This window comes from Oncorhynchus mykiss, chromosome 14 (assembly GCF_013265735.2).
Source record: "Oncorhynchus mykiss isolate Arlee chromosome 14, USDA_OmykA_1.1, whole genome shotgun sequence".
Lineage (NCBI taxonomy): Eukaryota > Metazoa > Chordata > Actinopteri > Salmoniformes > Salmonidae > Oncorhynchus > Oncorhynchus mykiss.
In genome coordinates this window covers 2,583,893-2,598,363 of record NC_048578.1, presented here as the reverse complement: position 1 = coordinate 2,598,363, position 14,471 = coordinate 2,583,893, and the positions used below count along the sequence as shown (strand labels likewise).

The window sequence follows — 14,471 nt, the reverse complement described above, 5'->3', positions numbered from 1 at the left end:
GGTAAAGAGCAGTCCACAGACTCGCTTTAGGTACGCCAAGGGCAGTAGTAAAAGAAAGTGAAAGAATCTTCAGCACAATAGACACGTCCCAGGACGAGTTATAGACTTAGAGGCTGGGCGTAAGCGACATAAGTTTGGATAAACTGTGTTCCTGTCGGGGCCCTCGCAGGCTGAGAAAGCGGCTAGAGGACCTTAACAATGACGAAACCTCTCCGTCCAAAAAAGTATTGCATTTTTACAGTATAGGAGGATGGAAAACCGAGTGTAGGAAGGAACGATCTGTTTAGTCATATCATTCTTCCAAGAAAATGCATCAACTGTAAAACAGAGAGTGTGCCTAAGGGGGCTGGCACTCTTTTCCAGGAGTCACAGGTCTGCTATAGCATCCAGGTGAGGGTATATAATTGCTTTGTTTGCTAGGGTACAAATCCTGCATGATGATAGCAGCCTGGACTGGTCTTGAGCAGCGTGTACCGGCTGACCGAAAGTCACTGGCCATCGAGGGGCTCGACGATGACGGGGAGGTCCTGTTTCTTTGCTCCATGTAGACTGAAAACGGAGGATAGGCAACATACATTTGTTCTTAACTGACTTGCCTAGTTAAATAAAGGTTAAATTAAAAAAAAGTCAAGGGTGTGTCAGCTCTCCAGGTCACTGTTTTGGGAATGGGCTCTCTCAGGGCCCTCACAGGGTTGTAGCTTCTACCAGGCTCCAGCAAGTCAGTCCGGATAGATGCGGGAAGTGGGCTCTCTGGGTACAGAGCAGCCGGTGGCATGATGTAAGATGTCAGGCAAGGTAGCCAAAGGAAAAGCAGCGCATTGTTCCTAATACAGTATTCCTAATCCTGGGCAGTAGGATATTACTGCTATGTCTTGGCCCTGCTCTATTGAGGAGAGTTGTTTAAAAGCGAAGATTTATCCTCAGCCGCTCGTAAGATGGGGATGCAGTGGTCTGGTTGCGTGAATCAATCGCAGTAGAAGCAGGATGAGGAAAAGCTGAAGCTTTGTGGATTCGGGAGTACAAGTTTGTTATTAAGGCACATGAAAGTTCACGTGTTCCAGAAGGCATTTCTGACACGCATTTTGATTTAAAAAATGAATGTTTACATTCAAATGCTTCTCCTGAGAAGTAGTGACGTGTGTCATATGCTTAGTTTCCTGAAACTAGTCTCATTTAATTAGCTTTCTCTATGGGATTTTCCATGTATTTGTTGCCATTGCTATCCTTCAGATTAGAGTATCAGTGGGGTTTGAAAACACCACCCCTTGTGTTCAGTGCCAGTATTGCAGAATATCCCGGTATGGCACAAGGTCGGTATGACGATATGGATGCCACCCAAGCATAATAGGTGATGCTAGCGAATCCCACATGTGGTACATCAAAACAAGTATTTGAAAGGGAACCAACTGCAATGATGAAATGCATTCTGTAGCCTGTTCCTTCAGCTAGGGAAAAGAGATGGATTACAGAGTATGCTGCATCACATTCGGCCGTGATTGGGAATCCCATAGGGCGGCACACAATTGGCCCAGCGGCGTCCAGGTTTGGCCGGGGCCAAAAACTGTATTTTTTTGTGAAGAATCAACAACAAGTGGGACACAATCATGAAGTGGAACGACATTTATTGGATATTTCAAACTTTTTTAACAAATCAAAAACTGAAAAATTGGGCGTGCAAAATTATTCAGCCCCTTTACTTTCAGTGCAGCAAACTCTCTCCAGAAGTTCAGTGAGGATCTCTGAATGATCCAATGTTGACCTAAATGACTAATGATGATGAATACAATCCACCTGTGTGTAATCAAGTCTCCGTATAAATGCACCTGCACTGTGATAGTCTCAGAGGTCCGTTAAAAGCGCAGAGAGCATCATGAAGAACAAGGAACACACCAGGCAGGTCCGAGATACTGTTGTGAAGAAGTTTAAAGCCGTATTTGGATACAAAAAGATTTCCCAAGCTTTAAACATCCCAAGGAGCACTGTGCAAGCGATAATATTGAAATGGAAGGAGTATCAGACCACTGCAAATCTACCAAGACCTGGCCGTCCCTCTAAACTTTCAGCTCATACAAGGAGAAGACTGATCAGAGATGCAGCCAAGAGGCCCATGATCACTCTGGATGAACTGCAGAGATCTACAGCTGAGGTGGGAGACTCTGTCCATAGGACAACAATCAGTCGTATATTGCACAAATCTGGCCTTTATGGAAGAGTGGCAAGAAGAAAGCCATTTCTTAAAGATATCCATAAAAAGTGTTGTTTAAAGTTTGCCACAAGCCACCTGGGAGACACACCAAACATGTGGAAGAAGGGGCTCTGGTCAGATGAAACCAAAATTGAACTTTTTGGCAACAATGCAAAACGTTATGTTTGGCGTAAAAGCAACACAGCTCATCACACTGAACACACCATCCCCACTGTCAAACATGGTGGTGGCAGCATCATGGTTTGGGCCTGCTTTTCTTCAGCAGGGACAGGGAAGATGGTTAAAATTGATGGGAAGATGGATGGAGTCAAATACAGGACCATTCTGGAAGAAAACCTGATGGAGTCTGCAAAAGACCTGAGACTTGGACGGAGATTTGTCTTCCAACAAGACAATGATCCAAAACATAAAGCAAAATCTACAATGAAATGGTTCAAAAATAAACATATCCAGGTGTTAGAATGGCCAAGTCAAAGTCCAGACCTGAATCCAATCGAGAATCTGTGGAAAGAACTGAAAACTGCTGTTCACAAATGCTCTCCATCCAACCTTACTGAGCTCGAGCTGTTTTGCAAGGAGGAATGGGAAAAAAATTCAGTCTCTCGATGTGCAAAACTGATAGAGACATACCCCAAGCGACTTACAGCTGTAATCGCAGCAAAAGGTGGCGCTACAAAGTATTAACTTAAGGGGGCTGAATAATTTTGCACGCCCAATATTTCAGTTTTTGATTTGTTAAAAAAGTTTGAAATATCCAATAAATGTCGTTCCACTTCATGATTGTGTCCCACTTGTTGTTGATTCTTCACAAAAAAATACAGTTTTATATCTTTATGTTTGAAGCCTGAAATGTGGCAAAAGGTCGCAAAGTTCAAGGGGGCCGAATACTTTCGCAAGGCACTGTAGTCATAAAAAAAAAATGTTAAACACTATTATTGCACACAGAGAGAGTCCATGCCACTTATTATGTGACTTATTAAGCACATTTTTACTCCTGAACTTATTTAGGCTTGCCATAACAAATGGGTTGAATACTTATTGTCTCAAGACATTTCAACTTTTCATTTTTAATTATTTGTAAAAAAAAATAAAACATAATTCCACTCTGACATTATGGGGTTTGTTTGAATTTTTAAAATGTTTTATTTCACGTTTATTTAACTAGGCCAGTCAGTTAAGAACAAATAATTATTTACAATGACGGCCTACCCAAGATGCTGGGCCAATTGTGCATCACCCTATGGAACTCCCAATCACAGCTGGATGTGATACAGCGTTTATTGTGTGTATAACAGTGACAAAAAAGCTAAATTTAATACATTTTTAATCCAGGCTTTAGCACAACAAAATGTAGGAAAAGTCAAGGGTTGTGAATACTTTCTGAAAGCATTGTAGAGCCATGTCATCGTGGAATGCTCTGCCATCAGAGGTTACCCAGGCAAAAAGCGAGTTTAGCTTTTAAAAAAACATATAAAAAACATATTGCATCACAGTACCTCTCATCTTTCTAAATATTTAATTGAACTGTACTGTGTATAAGAATATGATTACAGTACCTTCTGAAAGTATTCACACCCTTTGACCTTTTCCACATTTTGTTGTATTATAGTAAAACTATTTTGCAAATGCGTAACATATAATACGAATTGTAATTCGTAACATATGCAAATTGTAATTCGTAACATATCATACAAAATGGGCAACGGACAACCACAGATTAATACATATCATACTAAATGGAATTTCTTGGGTTTACGTACAGAATAATACGAAATGCTCTGAGAGCAGGTTGTTTTACATGGAAATTACCTTAATTGATCTTTGGCGGTGGTAGCTAATATATTTGTTTGCTCATCTGTCACTGACAAACATTTAGCATGCAATAATGTAGCCTAAATCAAGTGTATTATTTTGCTCTTTATTCGCTTAGTAGCCTTATTTAAATATAAGCTATCCACCATTTAGTTGTGAGAGCGCATTCTGTTTTATCCCCTAATGTAACTTAGCCTACTTCAATATAATCAATCGTTCATTCATGTCATTGTGAGTCATTCATGCCTTTAAGTACAATCAAGTATTTTATTCTGAAATGAAATAACAAATGGAATCTTGAATAATTAAACAATAAATAAAGAACTATATTTTCTTCCAAACAACTATTTGAATAATCACTCAAAACTGCCGTGTTTTGAATGCATGTTTTGATTAGGAAAATATTTGGATCAGTTAGTTTACAAGATCCAGCAAGGCACATTAGCAGGGCAGTCATAGGTTGTATTTTGGTAGGATGTATCGGTGTTAACAGATGCTATTGGAATGTGAGCTTCTCCTGATGCTGAGATGTGCTGACTGCGTGGATCATTATTCTCCTGAGAGCACTCCACTCCAGCCTATTCATATTGCAATTTGAAATATTTCAGGCAAATGAACAAGAAATCGAAGGAAATGGATATATATATGGGAATGCGGCCAAAAGGTTTTTGGATCTCCTGGGCCCAGTTTTTCAAATGTTAGCTATCCATATTTTGGCTTTTGGATAGGATTACATGTATAAATATAATATAATTTAATCCTATCCGATGGCCGAAATCTGGATAGATAATTTTGGAATACTTTCTAAAGATGTTCTTCCCTCTAAATCAAATCAAATCAAATGTATTTATATAGCCCTTTGTATATCAGCTGATATCTCAAAGAGCTGTGCAGAAACCCAGCCTAAAACCCCAAACAGCAAGCAATGCAGGTGTAGAAGCACGGTGGCTAGGAAAAACTCCCTAGAATGGCCAAAACCTAGGAAGAAACCTAGAGAGGAACCAGGCTATGTGGGGTGGCCAGTCCTCTTCTGGCTGTGCCGGGTGGAGATTATAACAGAACATGGCCAAGATGTTCAAATGTTCATAAATGACCAGCATGGTCCAATAATAATAAGGCAGAACAGTTTAAACTGGAGCAGCAGCACGGCCAGGTGGACTGGGGACAGCAAGGAGTCATCATGTCAGGTAGCCCTGAGGCATGGTCCTAGGGCTCAGGTCCTCCGAGAGAGAGAAAGAAAGAGAGAATTAGAGAGAGCACACTTAAATTCACACAGGACACCGAATAGGACAGGAGAAGTACTCCAGATATAATAAACTGACCCTAGCCCCCCGACACATAAACTACTGCAGCATAAATACTGGAGGCTGAGACAGGAGGGGTCAGGAGACACTGTGGCCCCATCCGAGGACACCCCCGGACAGGGCCAAACAGGAAGGATATAACCCCACCCACTTTGCCAAAGCACAGCCCACACCACTAGAGGGATATCTTCAACCACCAACTTACCACAGAGCCTAAGTAGACATTTCAATCTGACTAAAGGTTTACATTGATATTGGTTTGTATTTTTTTCCCTATTTCTCCCCGTTTTTTTCTGTGTTAAAGTTCAGTTTTCACCCCACACAGTAGGTGGCAGCATGCACCTTTAACATGTGTTTATGAACTTCCATAATACCATAGAGGAAGAAGATACATTTTTTTTTTTTCATTTTGCAAAACTGCTGAGATTTGTAGGACTGACTGACTGACTGGGAGTTCATGGTTGATCAAGGCTGGGATGTGGGTGTGAGGATGAGGATGGCAGAAATTAGGTAGAAAGGGAGACGTGGTCAATTTTCAAGAAGGGTGTTAGAGAAGTACGATGATGGTCTACAGAAGGTGTCGTATGCTGAGGCAGTGAAGAAAGTAGAGCTTGATGGGTCAAGGGTGAGGATCCATGTGAGTAGTAGATCTGTGCTAGTACAGAGGGATAGGCCAACAAATGATATACACTTCAGTAAGGTTGGCTTCTTAGCATTAATAGCAATGGTTATCAACTGTACAACAGAAATGAAATGTAAAATCACAGAAAATACATGTTGTGGTGCCAGCTGCAGAGAAGTACTTGGGTATATAAGATTTCACTTCAGAAGAGTTACAGGGTATGTTGAGTGGTAGTGTCCCGTCCTCCCAGGCCTCTGCCTGGAGTAGGATCGGATAGGGTCAAAGGGGTGGTGGGTTTTTTAATGAGTGTAGGTTTAGTTGGCAGGGTAATTTTATTTTTCCCCTTTTTGTATCAGTGTAATGGATTTACACTCCAGTCCAGTTGGTGGCAGTAATGCACCTTTTTGGTTTTCAACTGCCATTTAAAAATCATGAACAGTTTTTTTTTTTCAAGCAGACACGCTGCTATGTTTAGACAGAGAGACACCTTGAATACTTGTCGCGTGTTTTTATCCAGTTTATTTCCATGAAATAACATTCTAGACCATGCACAAGCTACATTAGCTTATGTTGTCTTTGTCTGTCCAGAAATGTATTTGCGTCCTGAGTTGTTGTATCATGTTCTTCTGTCAAGTTGGTGCAAGAAGTAAGTAATTTCACAAGTTTTCCTAACCCAACATTAACCCTAGTAGATATTTTTAAAAAAATACTTATTATAGTGTACAAACGTATTGCCTAATTCTTGCTCAGTAACACACTGTTGCAATGTTGTTTTGTTGTAGCTATAATGTAGCTATGTTGCTCAATGTCTGGTGTGTGTTCAGCGGCTTACTACGTTTCTACTTCGGTGAGGTTTAACGGCGGTTAGCATCCAATATGTTGCATTACCGCACCTAACTGAAATTTAGTGGTAGTGTCCTGTCCTCCCAGGCCTCTGCCTGGAGTAGGATCGGATAGGGTCAAATGGGTGGTGGGTTTTTTAACGAGTGTAGGTTTAGTTGGCAGGGTATTTTTTTTAAAATCCATTACACTTTTCGATAGAAAGGGGGAAACGGGATTTTTTTAATTTATTTTTTAAATATCCTCCCAACTAACCCTACACTCATTAAAATCAATCACCAACGACCTGAGAGGACGGGACACTACCACTCAACACACCCTGTAACTCTTCTGAAGTCAAATGTTGTACCCCCAAGTACTACTTTGCAGCTGCCACCACAACATCTATGTTCTGTGACTTGATAACCATTGCTATGACGCTAGGAAGCCTGGTCAGAACCATTAAATACAATTTAAAATATATATATATATGCCCAGGTAGGCCTACAGCAGATGCGTGATTTTAATTATGTAGCCCAAGCCAACTTAAGTTAGCAATCCATTGTAATTGTATAATTGAATCTATTTTCTTCTTCACCTTTTTTCTTTCTTTCTGTCATTCAATTTGTAGCAAGCAGTGTGTGCACCAAGTCGGACGCCCTTACTAACAAGTCGTAGACCTGACACAACCGAGTTATATGACTTTATCTCCCACTGGAGAGTCCATGCAGGGATCTACACAACTCTCCCTCAGTGCTTCAAGTCAAAGGGCTACACCACTATGCCAGTGGGGAAGGTCTTTCATCCAGGTAAATATCCTAGACATTTTTCTAGACCTACTTAATGTTTTTAGTGGTTGGTGAATTTTATCAGTCTACTTTGAAAAATGTGTTAAACTATTCTCTGGTTTTCTGCACTTTGTTTAATATCCACTGTTTTCAGTTTTTTTCAAATATCTCCCTGCTTATTTGGTGCAGGATCTCATGTGAGAGCTTTCAAATTGCTGGAGGCTGTTTCAGTTGCCTTGTTAATACTTGTCCTCCTGAGTCATTGTGTTGTGCTACTCTCACTGTTTTATGTTTATCTTTCAAATATGATAATAGGAAGGTCAGTGTTTGCCTTGACTGCTGCCGTGTCTCCCTAGTCTACAGATGCTCTGGTCATGTATGACTTAAATGAATGTTTGTATATTTAATGGGAACTATTCAGTATAGTGAATGGATTCAATTCGGTATACAAACATTCATTTAAAGCTGGAATCCTTAATGGCGAAACTGCCACGCCCGTTTGCGATATTACAACAAAGAAGTTATTGCAAACAGTAGTTAATTGTGTAGATACTTCTCTAAGAAAACCAGGGTTTCCATTAGCTGGTACTAGCCGGGTTTTGGACAGTATTTTAAAAATATTTTTTTATGTATTGTTGAAAAGCTGATAAATAAAATTGCTGCCAGTCAATTGTTCACCGGGAGAGGAAAAAGCCTATTGCGAAATGCTTTTAAGCCTATTAATTGATGTAAATACCAGTGGATGTAAATACATTTGACTGGTCTATAGGTTAATTTGCATAATTTGGTGGAACTAAATTGGCGCATGTGTACAGTATATTAGTTTGTGTCTCATCACGAGTACAGCATACACATACAGAGCCTTTGAGTGGAATATCTGTCAGACAGAGCAAGAGCTGCTGCTACAGCATCTCAAACAGCAAATGCATAGACAACAGGAGGCAGGCTTCATCAGCGCATCACACGCACCACTTTTGCAATGAGCTGGAGGCAGTATGCATTTTGAAAACATATACTTAATTGTTTGAAACCTGAACATTTTACTGCATATTACGAGGCATATCTTACCTTGCTTTAAAGAAGCCTAGCCAAAATCAGACCATATCAGTGGAGGCAATTATTTTATATCAACTTTATTTCATTGTCCAGTAGCCAAAGGCACAATCCGTGTCATATTAGCAACCCATGCTAGTTGTTGCATCATCTCTGTCACATGAAACCGCTGGCATGTGCGGTGTGCTTTTAACAACACTTTGCCCTGATAATTGCATTATGGTACTAACATTCACGTGAAGCCTACTGCCTTGTGTTTATCAACATTTTTAAATGAATGTTCTGATCTGTTGCGTAAGACTCTTTTCTTTTTAACTTTTTTTTGTTTATGTAGCCTAGGCCTGGTTGTATGAATTTGGGATCTATCATAACACAGCTGTCCCAGAGTCTGTTTGGAATAGGCTTTCTTTCTCGACAAGCGCACCAATAGTATAGGTAAACTTTTCTACTATGGGGGCTAGTGATTTTGCTGTTCGTTATTCTTGTTAGCTGAGGAAAAGTAAATGTGGACAGTTCTAACATCTTCAAAGTGCACATCAGAATTTGTTAACAAGGACCACAAATCGTTGCTTCTTCCATTTGCATGTTCTGTTAATATGAATTACCTAAATCTAAATGTGATTTCTGTCATTCTTAGCACTGTGGGTAGAGGCCCTAATCAGGTTACTCGCCCTTGGGTCCGGTACATTTTTCAAATGTCTGCTGAATTAATATTCTGCTGGTCAAATGTCCTGTGCCACATTTTCCAAATGGAAACCCTAGTGGATACCGTAAAACAGCGAAGCACTTTTTTTTCCCTCAGACATCATTGCACAGCAATAGAACAGCAGAATATGGACTGCATTTTTTATTTATTTTATTTACCACATTGCGCAAGGCTTCTTACCACTTTTTCAACAAAAACAACATTGGTAGGGTGGACAGTGGCGCTGTTTCTTCCTACTGCGGATTCCATCTTTAAGATATAATGGCTAAAGATGCTTCTGCCTGGCTGTTTTGAGCCATCTCTCTGTGTAATACTCAAACTGCTTATCGTAAGATGTTTTTTTTTTGTGCATTTTCACATTCATACATGTAAAATGTTGTTTAGCTAAAGAAAATGTTTTTTTTTTTTTAGGTTTGCAAGGGCATTGATGGCCAACTGCATGTCAACCTGCTGTGTTCGGTGAATGTGTCAGAACCCCCTCTGGGGACACTACCAGACATGGAGAGCACAGAGGCTGTCAGACTGCTCAAGTCCACAAGGGATTCTGACAAGCACTTATTTCTGCCTGTTGGATTCCACAAACCTCACATTCCCTTCAGATTCCCACAGGTACCGCACCTGCAGCTGCCCTTATTTTCAGACATTGACTTTTTAACTGTGCAATCAGATGGCATTAATGAGCAAGTATGATTCACCCAATAGAATGATCAGGCTCTCCAACCCTGTCCCTGCAGAGCTACCGTCCTGTAGGTTTTTGCTCCAACACTATTCAAGCGCACCTGATTCTAATAAATGGCTGATGATAAGCTGAATCAGGTTAGTTACATCTGGGGTTGGGGTGAACCTACAGGAGGGTATCTCTCCAGAAACAGGGTTGGAGAGCCCTAATGTAGATGGTATGATTTGTTAACTGATGAAAGGCTTTGCCAATTGCCTAACAAACTTTGTGTATTAGGATTTCTTGAAGCTCTACCCCCTGGATAAGATGACCCTGGCTTCAGACCCTGATGTTCCTAAAGGCCTCCCCAGCATGACCTACAATCCCTGGACTGACATTAGGAAGATGTTCAAGCTCTGAATGTCAGCTTCCCATATGAACCAATACCAAAGGAATTCCAGGTTGATTATACATGTACACTCTTGTGCTATCTATCTAGAACCTAAAAGGGTTCTTTGGCTGTCCCCAAAGGAGAACCCTTTGAAGAACCGTTTTTGGTTTCATACCACATACTATTAACATTTGTGTTAGTGATTCAGCATCAGAAGTTATGTCAAGACACTCTCATTATAGAATATATGTTGTTTATTATAAATCCAGAGTTAAAAATCTGTGTTTCGGTCAGAGACCTTCATCAGACAATGTTTGTGACTCAGCTCTAGATTCGACAACACTATTATGTCTCTGTGATGTACCTGGACTCCCAAGTGGGCATGTTGCCAAATACTCTGGATGTATCTGGGCCTGGCTAAAGACAATGATGTGGTCTTTACTTCAGACCATGGTTAAGTAATTTGGCCATATAGCCCAGTCCTAAACTGGGCTGGGTTCAGTATGAAAAAATGGTGTGCAGTGTTCAGTTAAATAGAAACGTTGCTGTTCTGAATGACAAGTTGAAAAACAGGGAGGAGTTGAGTTGTGGGTTGGTATGACGATTCAAAATACACTGCTGCCCTTTAAATACGTCCCTCATTGCTCCAAGCCACACCCCACCACACACACCAAACGGAGCAAACGTACCTCAACATTTGGTAAAGAACGTGGGGAAACATGTCAATCAGTACAAACCCTCACGCAATGTACCAAATGTTTAATCAAACTGAACGAACCCCTAGTGTCTGTAATGGTTTGTTAATGTTAATGACTTGAGGTACTCTTTAGCCACTAGATGGGGGTGTGAGAACATCAAAATTCTGCCTTCACCTTCCTGAGTTGACAAAGATTTACTTCACCAGCTTGGCTTCATTCATAGCATATATCAGTCCCTCCAGGATTCCGTGATCAAGTTTTTTTTTGAAAAATCAACAATTCCCTCCATATTATGCGAGGGCTTGCAAATTTGAACAATCACTGCACTTCTGCATTAAAAAAAAGTCAAATCATCGCATAAAACTGACCCATCCCCACAGTTTATAAAGAGGGCATGCAATTTCAACCAATCACCTCTAATTTACCACATAATATGGTTCAATCAAGCCACACGTCAACAAATGTTTTCCCTCGTCAGCGCATTTCTACAACAAATTGGACAAAATCATTGCATATTACCGTGCAAAATGTCAGAATTTTTGCCTACAAATATCACAAAAAATCCCTGCCCGAAATCCTGGAGGGACTGATATGTTGTCTTGAGACCATGAACTGTAGGTTGATTTACAGGAGCATCGTATGTAAAAATGAGTTATTGTTACAGGCATGGACTAAAAAAACATATGTCGCATACCATGGCCAATAATACATTTTTTGTTGTCCGATTGCTTAATTACATTGGCATTTTTGTCAAATATGATTCCTTTCTCTTAAAGGATGGTCACTTGGGTAGCATGGGGAATGGGCCAAATACAGCAACTTTGACGTGGCCACTCGCCTTCCCCTAATGTTCTACATACCAGGTGTGACTGCAGTCCGCCAGGGGATGAGATCTTCCCCTACATAGATGTGTTTTGTCCAGCACAGCATCACTTTACACAAGGTATTCACTCATATAGTTAGTAACTAGTTTGTGTGTACTTCTCTTCTACTTTATTATATAATTAGCACTGATCTTGCAAGGCGTGACAGAGGAAAGCAGTATGGTGGAAACCTATCCAGTCTTTTTTTTTCTTCCTATCAGACATTGGTACAGTGAAGGAAAGGAAGCCATTGAGTAATTTGAGACTTTCATATTCCTCTGACTCCTTCCTGTGACAATCATTCTCCCACAGGACAGATGGTGCAAGAGAAGTTTGTTCTCTACTATGTGACATTGTTATTCCCAGTTCTGTTGATGGATTGTGACTATCTCACTCTCACTGGAGGAATGTGAATGAGCTGTTAGATGTCTTCCCCACAGTGTCTTACCTGGCTGGGCTGAAGCCCCCACACCCCTGTCCTGACAACTCCTTCGACGTGGAGCTCTGTACCCTAGGGAGACAACCTGGCCTACTCCTTCAAGCACCTAGACTACAGCAAGTACTGCAGCCAGTATCCCAAGGCCTGCAGACACCCCCCAGGAGAACTCTGACCTGCCTAACCTGAAGGAATTCCAGGTGATGGGCTACTCTGCCCTCCTGGGACTACCGCTTCACCCTGTGGGTGGGTTTCGACCCTGCTAGCTTCCAGACTGACCTGGTGGTCCACGCTGTGGAACTGTACCTCATGGAGAGAGACCCAGGCCAGGACCACAACCTGTACTCTGCAAGCTGGGCCAGGACCATCATCAGCTGAACACCCTTACCTCAAACACCACCTCTACGTCACTGCAGAGATTAAATCTAAAGGGATGTCATGATAATGCCTTGTTTCGATAATTAACTATTTAGAAAGGAAGATCTGAATTGTTGCTATATTCAGAATGGACTCAACATTTAATGAATATATTGAATGTCCCACAGTTACAATAAGGGCACTTAATGTTGTTTGTAGTTAACCGTTAAGATATTAGTTGCTGCTATTATGGTTAACCTGTAGTATCTACAGTACATGGGTTTTTAGGCACACACATTGTCTTAGCGTGTGCCTAAGATAAAAAGTGAAAAGGGGTCTGTGGGAGTTAGTGTGCTAAGTTTGATTGAATCACAGATGAGACCAGTAGGGTTAGTTTTGCAAGCATAAAGATTTTGTACAGTTACGTAACCCCGAATTTCTGATAATGAGTGAGATGTATCACGTGGGATTCGCTAGGATCAACTATTCTCTCGAAATAACCTATCGGAAGCATCTGTTGGAGACCGACAGACAAGTAGAGTGGCAAATAAGGTGAGCCCTTCATCTCATTTTTAAAATTGTATTTAGCCTTTATTTAACTAGGCAAGTCAGTTAAGAACAACAATACATCATACAAAGCAGCCACAACTGTCAGTAAGCGTGTCCATGAATGAGTCTTTGAATGTAGAGATTGAGATAAAACTGTCCAGTTTGAGTGTTTTGTTGCAGCTCGTTCCAGTCACTAGCTGCAGCAAACTGAAAAGAGGAGCGACCCAGGGATGTGCGTGCTTTGGGGACCTTTAACAGAATGTGACTGGCAGAATGGGTGTTGTATGTGGAGGATGAAGGCTGCAGTAGATCTCAGATAGGGGGGAGTGAGGCCTAAGAGCATTTTATAAATAAGCATCAACCAGTGGGTCTTGCGACGGGTATACAGAGCTGACCAGTTTACAGTGGAGTATAGAGTGCTGTGATGTCCTATAAGGAGCCTTGGTGGCAAATCTGATGGCCGAATGGTAAAGAACATCTAGCCGCTTGAGAGCACCCTTACCTGCCGATCTATAAATTACGTCTCCGTAATATAGCATGGATAGGATGGTCATCTGAATCACAGTTTGTTTGGCAGCTGGGGTGAAAGAGGAGCGATTACGAAAGAGGAAGCCTAGTCTAGATTTAACTTTAGCCTGAAGCTTTGATATGTGCTGAGAGAAGGACAGTGCACCGCCTAGCCATACTCCCAAGTACTTGTATGAGGTTACTACCTCAAGCTCTAAACCCTCAGAGGTAGTAATCACACCAGTGGAGAGAGGGGCATTTTTCTTACCAAACCACATTACTTTTGTTTTGGAGGTGTTCAGAACAAGGTTAAGGGTAGAGAAAGATTGTTGGACACCAAGAAAGCTTTGTTGTAGAGCATTTAACAAAACATCTGGAGGGGCCAGCTGAGTATAAGACTATCATCTGTATATAAATGGATGTGAGAGCTTCCTACTGCCTCAGCTATGTTGTTGATGTAAGTTGAGAGGAGTGTGGGGCCTAGGATCGAGCCTTGGGGTACTCTCTTGGTGACAGGCAGTGGCTGAGACAGCAGATTTTCTGACTTCATACACTGCGCTCTTTGAGAGCGGTAGTTAGCAAACCAGCCCAAAGACTCCTCAGAGACCAATACTTCTTAGCTGGTCCACAAGAATGGAATGGTCTACCGTATCGAAAGCTTTGGCCAGGTCACTATAATAGCAGCACAACATTGCTTAGAAT

The 14,471-nt window shown here is 41.2% G+C and overlaps 1 pseudogene; it reads left to right on the top strand.

Moving 5' to 3' along the window:
• The first annotated feature begins 6,286 nt into the window (after positions 1-6,286).
• Positions 6,287-13,825, top strand: LOC118938747 (annotated as a pseudogene).
• Positions 13,826-14,471: the final 646 nt, after the last annotated feature.